The sequence below is a fragment of the Micropterus dolomieu genome, linkage group LG06 (assembly GCF_021292245.1).
Source record: "Micropterus dolomieu isolate WLL.071019.BEF.003 ecotype Adirondacks linkage group LG06, ASM2129224v1, whole genome shotgun sequence".
NCBI classification, from domain to species: Eukaryota; Metazoa; Chordata; class Actinopteri; order Centrarchiformes; family Centrarchidae; genus Micropterus; species Micropterus dolomieu.
The window spans coordinates 4144-13680 of NC_060155.1; positions in this window are offsets into that span (position 1 = coordinate 4144).

Below are 9537 nucleotides of genomic sequence, written 5' to 3' on the forward strand. Positions count from 1 at the left end.
CATCCAATCATTGACCTGCTCAATACAGTTACTCAGCACCCATATGGGACCATAGTCCCCTGGTGAAATGGTTATGTAAATCTGTGTGGCATCAGCATAATTATGGTAACATATTTTGTTGTTTTTCATAATCTGAGCCAGTGGAAGCATGTAAATGTTAAACAAAAGAGGCCCCAGAATGGAGTCTTGGGGAACTCCACATGTCATTTTTGTCAGCTCAGATGTGTGATTACCTGTAGACACAAAGTAGTCCGATTGTACGATTCAAACCATTGTAGTACTGTGCCAGAAAGTCCAACCCAGTTTTCAAGTCTGTCTAGTAATATGTTGTGGTCGACCATGTGGAATGCAGCACTGAGTTCCAATAATACTAAGACTGAAATTCTGCCACTGTCAGTGTTTAAATGGATGTCATTGAAGACCTTAACAAGAGCCGTCTCAGTGCTGTGGTGTGGTCAAAAACCTGACTGGAAGACATCAAAACAGTTATTTAGTGCCAAGAAAGCACTAAGCTGTTGAAAAACAGCTTTTTCAATGATTTTACTTAAAAATGGGAGATTTGATATGGGCCTATAATTGCTCATTAGTGACCTGTCTAGATTGCTGTTTTTCAAGAGTGGCTTAATGACTGCAGTTTTCAGGGACATGTTGACAATTTGTAGTAGATCTGAGGCCATGCATTTTGACACATTTTTGAAAAAACCTGTTGGCAGAATATCAAGGCAGCATGAGGAGGATTTCAGATGTTGTCCTCCAGGTTTTTATGGTTAATAGAATCAAATTGTCTCATGCTATATGAATTGTTTTTAAGTGGACTCAGGGACAAGACATATCCTGGTACTGACACGGAGGCACTGATTGCTTGTCTAAGTTTTTGAATTTTGTTCATTGCAGGCCCTGGTGGATAGAAGTTCAGAGGCTACAGACACAGGAGGGTTGGTTAGCCTGTCGACAGTAGCAAACAGGGCACGTGCATTATTAGTGTTTTTGCTGATGACGTCAGAGAAGAAGGACCGCCTTGCATTTCTCTCTTTATAGATGTCATAATGAACCTGGAGATTAACATCTCACCCATATGCTTTCAGATGTTTATTGTAAACCAGGGCCCCGTTTCAGAAAGCGGGATTAGTGAAAATTCTGAGTATGTTAAGCCTGAGGTGAGGGAAACTCTGGGAACCTAACCTCCTCGGGAGGAGGTTAGGTTCTAAGTATAAGTTGGAAAACTGTCTCTCTGACTCCTCCCATCCTGCAGAGCCTGAGGCGGCTGTCTTCATTTCCTCATTCATTCTGTTGATATCAAAGCACATATCTGAACGCATTAACATCTTTAAAAACTTTAAAATCCTTGTTAGATAGGCTATTCGTTTTTTACCCAAACATGATCTTGAACATGACTGCTTTTATGATCAATCTGTGATCGATGTATGGACAGATCTTTGCACATTGTGGATTTTTCCTCAGCCCAGAATAAAATATATGTCCATCTTTAGGTATAACGCTGCAACTCTGTGGACAGTTGCTCTGAAAACACTTACTGTGGGCTACATTTCTGCAGTAATCACTGTTTAATATGTAGGCTAACCTATAAAACTGATCAATGAACAGTAATTTTTCATATTGTAGTCGCACTGATTGGAACATTCGTAGCATTAATAAAATACGAACTGAGCAAGATTTTATTGTAAAATCGACATCTAAAACTTTAACCTACACACATTTTCCACTGCAAAAAATAATTAATAGGCTAACCAGCTGTGTGTGACTGTGACTTTACAATCACAGGTTCATGAGTAAACTGTGTCGTATATTTGATCTATAGCCTACCTATTCTCATAATCAGGTAGCCGATTGCCACCGGCATTTTGTCCCGTTGGGTTACAGCTTAATAAATATAGCCTTCCTATTTAAAATCGAATGTAATGGGCTGTAGCACTTTATCAATTATTAAGGAAAGTCCAGTCCGGTAAATGATGAATGAGCAACGCTTTATAGTAGCCTAATAATGTTAATGCATTGATCCTTCTTCCACTCCTGCGTTTTAGAGCCTATCAGGGTCCGCGTTGGCACGCATTCATATTTCTACCTCCAGACGATTAAAATGGAGGCTCTGCCTTTATTTACCTGTTGCCATGGTGAATCGTAGTATCGGAGCTCCATTGATGATGTCTTTTTTTCATCCCCACGCACGTGCTTCAATCAGGCTCAACATACTCAGAGTTGATTGAACTTATTCTGATCAGCTGTTCTGGAACTGAAAATTCAGAGTTTCCCACCTCAGGCTAAATCAACCCAGAGCGCAAGGATTAAGCTCAGTTTGTTAAGCCTGCTTTCTGAAACAGTTCAGGTCCCTTTGATTAGTTATCACTGTTTACCCACAATCACCGTGTCCAAGACTTATTTCCCAGAGTTAAATATAATGAGTCCTAAGAATCTGCAACCTAAAATGTATTTCTCACAATGCATGTTGCAATCCAGACCCAAAAATGTAAGGAACATATGAACAGCACAACATCAATTGAATATAGAACTTTGTGACTTTGAAAAAAGGGGGAGGGTAAAATGCCTCATTACTGTAGGGGCCCTCCCTAGAAGCAAAAAAATTATCCTCAAAACTGTTATTAGATTACATTGTTTTAGATTGTTTTGTTAGACACACGACAATGCTGGTCCACTTATACTGGAAATGTCCAACATTCATAAACATATCCAATAAAGTCATAGGCCCACATAAAGCCTGATGATGATAAAAGAAAAAGGCAGTAGGAGGGGATAAAATTTCCTGCCAACTAAAGCTAAACCTTTGCCTTACCAGATACTCTTGCCAAAACAAGATGTTTTGCTGAACTCAAAAAACCTGTTTAATTCTATTGTGTGCATTTGATCCACATTTATGTCTTCATTCCTCTGGTTTTAACACTGAGCGTTTCTTCTGAATTATGTGAACCGCTATTACAGCTATTACCCTATCAGTCACATTCACCCTGATCCTGCGCTTATTCAGGTCCTGGGCTGCCTCGTCCGCACTCAGATCCGCAGCCATGTATCCCAATGCACTCTGATCTTTGTATAAGGTATCTGGTACCGGATCCCGTTCTGCTTTAATATGGATTTTATTGGTCCGTATCACTGTATGAAATTTTCGCCCCTGTAAACTGCATTGAATCTCACTCATTTACAGCAAACGTTTGTGTTCGCCTGTGCCGAAAATCATCAAGGAAATCAAGGAAACGTACCCACACAAGCAGCGGGGCCAGGGGTGGGGGTGGGGTGTGTCGGGGGGCTGGTGGAACTGTTAAAAACTCTACTTTCCATATGAAAAGCAGCAGCAGCAGGAGACCAACCTGGTTTCTCAGTCAATGGATGAAACAAATGACATCACCAATAATCAATCACAAGTGATACTACTGGTCACCCCGGGCCTTTATAAATACAGACTTGGGTAAACCCGACACTAATAATATTAATAATGTATAATTAATAACTGTATTAAAAAAATACTGCACTTACTGAAGACTATATTCATGTTTCATGTTGTCTTCATGCTATCAGCCTACACTAATTAAGGACTTGGATTTATGAGGCACATGTTGATATATTTTTGGTTGGTATATTTTATTTTTCAAAAAGGCATATCAGAAAAACTATTTACAAATCATTTACAAAACACATCAAATACTGGGCTGCTGGATGAAGTATCTGTCCAGCTCCAAGTCTGTGATGCAGTGCATTGTACTTTGGATTAGCCTCCAGGTCAACAGGCAACAGGTCGGTGAGCTCCTGGCTGTGGAAACTTGGGGGTCGCACAATCCACCGCGACACCCTCTCCAAGCTGCAATCTTCCTCATGCGACATCAGATCGATAGTGACGCCTTTCCAGAACGCCACTTCATCTGCTGCCAGTACACCCTGTCTCGCTTCCAGCAGCTGTAAACACAAACAGAACAATAAGTACCGCAGGCTTACAAGGTAGGTTTTCAGTTCATTTTACAGAGTTGTAAAATTAAATGAAGTTTGTAACTCACTTCTGCTTCAAAGCAGACAATATACAGTACACCAAAATAACCATAGAATGATAAACTGAAATAAACTATGTTTCATGGAGTCAGTTCTAAAGTGTCATGGCCTGGGGGAAAAACTGAAAAATGATGTCACATTGACCAACAATGAATCTAATCCAACAAATCTTACCCACTTCCTTCTCCTTCGACACGGGGCGAACTCTTAAAGGCTGTCATCCTAACAGCAAGATCTGGTTGACAATAACAGAAGTTCCTGTGTATTGTCTCACAGTGGGTTTCACAAGCAGCTGAACGATTGTTTGGTCTCTCCTCTTCCATCCTCCAGATCTCATTTCTCCAGCTATCCTCTGCACTCACACACTTAATTCTCTGTTTAGTACAGTTCTTGATTTCTCTTTTACTGAAGCTAACTGCCACATCAAGACATAGAAAAACCTGGTCACCTCTGACCAGCGGGGGGCTTACCTGATTAGTATTTGTATAGGTCACAGCATTTTCTTTACATGTGAAAGCCTCCCCTAGACCTAGAAGAAGGGAGTTCATGGGGGCAACACTGACAAACAAAGCCCACGTCAATTCCCCTCAGTTCCTGACAGTTTTGCTGGCCAAAACTTCTGTGAGCAGCCGTTAACCTGAACTTCCACGGCAATATAACGTGCCATTAACTGCTGACAATCCTACTTTTCATGCAATGTATGCTTTTCGTCTTTCCATATTGGCTGCAAAGTTGCCATAGAGTGTAGTCTTCTGCTGCCAGGCTTTCTTCGGGATCAGTTTCTTGGCATGGAACTGCAAAAAGTTCACTATTATTGATCTTGGTCGAGAGGGGTTCTGTCTTCGCCACCAGCCTTCAGATGTGTTTGGTCATCGCTGCCAGCCTCCAGAGGTGTTTCACTTGTCCCTGAATCCATCCTTTGGAACTCCCTCCACCCACCCTGGGTTTTTTCTCACCTGATCCATTCTCTGCTTCCCGGACACTTGCCCTGTTGTGCCATTGAGTGTTCCAGCCCATTCCTGGTGTTTTCCCTCTCTGAAATTCTCTCTGATTTTTTAATTTGTCTATTACTGGCTGTGCCCTTTTGGTTTTGCCTGTGTCCTGGTTAACAATTTATGACTCACAAACACACACACACACACACACCAAGTTTCTAATCTCTTCATGGGCTCGACAGTAGTAGATAAGCGTGATAATTGTGTCTAACACTTACTAATGTTCAAGGTCAAGCTGATAACCTGCACTTCACTTCTAGAATATAAAGGCAGATTGCCATTCATGAACTGATCTCTAACTGGTGGAAATTACAACACTGAAAGTTGCACAACACACATGGTAATACCTAATGATGTGTGGAATTTAACCCCTTAAGAAATCACATGCAGATTTAACACGTGCACTGTTTGTAAATGTACATGAACCAGATCTATGATATGTTACAGTAATATGGATCATTTTGTTACAATATCATTTGTGTGAACAGATGAGCGATTCTAGTGTAAATGTGTAATCTGTAAATAAAAAACACTTTCCACAAACACAAAATGAAGATTTGTAAACTCACAAAAATATTTTGCAAATATAAAATAGATCTGCAAATACACAAAAAAAAATCCACAAATTATCTGTGAATATATTTAATTTAGACATATAAATTAACCACATTTGTGAATATCTTCCTAACATTTACAACTTTCAAAAAGGCATTTCCGCCTGTGGAAAGACAATCGACTCGTGTCGCCGTTTTTGGAGACCATGTGATGTTGCCTGCTGAGGATGTCATTTCCGCATTTCAAAGTACAGCAGAGCTGCCTGAAAGTGCTAGCTTGATGCTGTCGCTAAGAAAATATCAGCTGCTCTCAACAAAAAGTGCATGCAGACTGAAATTCAACCGTGGTGTTGTGTCGGGAGAGGAAGAAATTTAAACCAGCGGTGAGTAAGAAATAGTATATATTGTATATGTAATTTGTTAAGCTGTGAGTATAGGGAAAGTCCGCTAGCCGGTAGGCTAATTTAATCAGCGTGAAATCCCATAGCCTTTAGCTAATGTTGATGGTGCGAAGCTAAAAAGAAACCTTCACTTGTGAGCTACATGTTTGCTTAAATGTTCATGTTGTTGAGCCATGTTTTATGCTTGTTAGAGTCAGTTTAGCTTTTCTGCATGTAACCAGCTAATGTTACTTTTCTTTATGGGCAAAGCAGAGGAGGAATTGGTGGGAGCTCCTGTCTTGGGACAACCACATTTTTCTCAGAAGAGGAAAAGAAGAAGGAGAAGAAGAACAAGAGCAACAAGCAATCCCTGGCTCCCCCTGGTTGCATGAATGTGTTTGACTGGTGAATGCAGATGTAGTGTAAAAGCGCTTTTAGTGGTCGAAAAGACTAGAAAGGCGCTATACAAATACGGAGCATTTACATTTAACATGGAAAATACCCCAAAACAACGCACAGGAATAAATAATCGTTATTAAGCTATAAATAACAGTTTAATGCAAACAATAGAATAAAAACCCTTTATATTCCACCCACATGCCTTGTGTAAATACCTGTATACAGTCTATGAAAAATACAGAGTAAGAATGGGAGAACAGCACATCGCTCGTTGTGTAATTAGAGAGTACGGGTATAACAGTGGATACTTTTTATACAGTCTATGCAGTGGATACTAACATCAATGCGTAACTACGAGGTTACAACCGGTCCATTCAAGTTTGAATGCAATAGTATTTATTCTATTTTATGAATAGTTGAGTGCTTAGTTATTTATTTTTATTATTTAAATGAAAATGGTTATGTAGTCCTTTATATGCTGTGCTCAAAATGTCTACTTACATCGTAAACCCATTATGTTCTACTGAAACTACACGGGCGTTGAAAGTTTGTGAAGAGATGTCTGCATGTCACCAGAAGAAGAATCTTCTGCACTCACTCTGGAATGAAGCCTGGTTCATGGAGGAATGGATATTTTTGTAAGTTTACAAATCTTCATTTTGTGTTTGTGGAAAGTGTTTTATATTTACAGATTACACATTTATACACGGATCGCTCATCTGTTCACACAAATTGAATTGAAACAAAATTACCTCCATACAGTAATAACAATAGTGACTAGAGAAAACAGTCTCTAATGAAATTGCAGTGTGAATGCTGGCTGTTGAAAGACTGAAGCTAAACTGGATTGCTGTCTTCAAATGTTGAATAATACCAATACTATATAACAGATTTGGAATATTTTAAGCATTGTTAAAACCATGGCACAAAACTGGATTTCTGGCTGTAATTTGTATACAGAAGCAACTGAGGAGTAGGAATAATTGGGAAATGTGAGAAAGAGTGACATTTATGGGATTATGAATGGGATTTAAAAGTTAAATAACAGCCTTAATGTATGAAAGATGTAGGACATTTTAAGGTTAGAATAGTGTCTATTGCTGAAAGATATGAAAAAGTTGAATTAATATGAGAAAGTCCTGAGTGTTATGAAAACAGGATTTGAAAAAATTTATAAAGTTGTACGAAGAGCTGGAAAGGTATGGTTAAATTAGCATGAATGATTTAAATGTTGAATAATGCCCATAATGCATGAAAAAAAGATTTTTCAATGTGCAGAGTAGTCGTATAAACTTCTATTTAACTCCCAAAACGTCTGAAAGAGGCCATGCGACTGTAGCCAAATGTGTTGATACACACTGACGTACTGCGGTAAGCGTGTTGACTCTTTTCTGTTTCCGGTGCTTGTGGGTTGGTAGCGTGTTTTGCTGCTCTCGCTAAATACCAGTTAAATTAGTTAGTTTAGTATTTAGTATTTGTTATTACAGCAGCAAACTGTCCGCTAAACACTTATTCTTACAGTAATTCTGCCTAAGCACCCACAGTTCTTTCCATCTTTTAGTGACTGCTGTTTAATCTCAAAGTTGTTTTCAAAAGTTTAGGAAGATAAACGCTACCGTACTTTAGCATTGCCGTTAGTGACTTTAGCTAAGCAGCTAGCGATAGCCTCTGGTAGCCGTCCCATCTCCTGAGAAGCCAGGAAAGGGTGGCTGGGTGACTGTCCGACGGAGAATTCAAAGCACAGGGGTCACCACCAACCTGTTCATGTTTCTAACAGATTTTCCCCACTCAGCGACACACCCACTGAGAAACCAACTCCAATCATTGGCAGCTCCATTTTGAGAAACTTGAAGTTAGCGAAGCCAGCGGACATAGTTAAGTGCATCCTTGGGGCCAGAGCAGGCGACATTGAGTCTTATTTGAAACTGCTGGCTAAGGATAAACGTAAATACAGTAATATTGTTATTCACGTCGGCGGTAATGACTCCCAGTTACGCCAATCGGAGGTCACTAAGATTAATGTTGAGTCGGTGTGTACATATGCAAAAACAATGTCGGACACCGTAGTTTTCTCTGGACCCCTGCCAAATCTGACCAGTGATGACATGTATAGCCGCATGTCGTCATTCCGCCGCTGGTTGTCGAGGTGGTGTCCAGCAAACGACGTGGGCTTTGTAGATCATTGGCAGACTTTCTGGGGAAGACCTGGTCTGATCCGGAGAGACGGCATCCATCCGACTTGGGAAGGAGCAGCTCTCATTTCTAGAAATCTGGCCAAGTTTATTAGTGGACCAAATCCACGACAACCCAGAGTTGAGACCAGGGGGCAGAGTCGCAGTCTAACACACTTCTCTGCTCCTCCATTTCAGGAGTTACTTAGTGAAAACCCTATAGTGACGGTGTCTGCCCCCCAACCATCGAAATTATTTAAATCAAAGGTAAACAGAAGAGGAGCTGTGCATAAAAACCTCATAAAAATTAAAACCACAAGAGCAATAGTGCAAAAGAAGGAGAATTAAATGTGGACTCTTAAACATCAGATCTCTCTCTTCTAAAGGTGTACTAGTAAATGAACTAATATCAGATTATGATATTGATTTATATTGTCTTACTGAAACCTGGCTGGGTGATGGAGAATATGTTAGCCTAAATGAATCCACCCCTCCCAGTCATATTAATACTCACATTCCTCGAGGCACAGGCCGAGGAGGTGGAGTTGCAGCGATCTTCGACTCTAGTCTACTAATCAGATCTAAACCTAAACTAAATTATAACTCATTTGAAAGTCTTGTTCTTGGTCTTTCGCACCCAAGCTGGAAATCACTGCAACCAATTCTTTTTGTTATAGTGTACCGAGCACCTGGCCCGTATTCTGAATTCTTATCTGAATTTGCAGAGTTTTTGTCAACTTTAGTCCTTAAAACAGACAAAGTTATTATTGTAGGGGATTTTAATATTCATGTGGACGTTGAGACAGCTTTAGTACTGCGTTTATCTCTCTGTTAGATTCCATTGGCTTCTCTCAGAGTGTTCATGAACCGACTCACTGTTTTAACCACACCCTCGACCTTGTTTTGGTGTATGGTATTGAAATTGAACATTTAGTGGTGTTCCCACAGAATCCCTCTTTATCCGACCACTGTTTGATAACTTTTGAGTTTGTATTGCTGAACTACACGCCATTGGGCAAAAGTT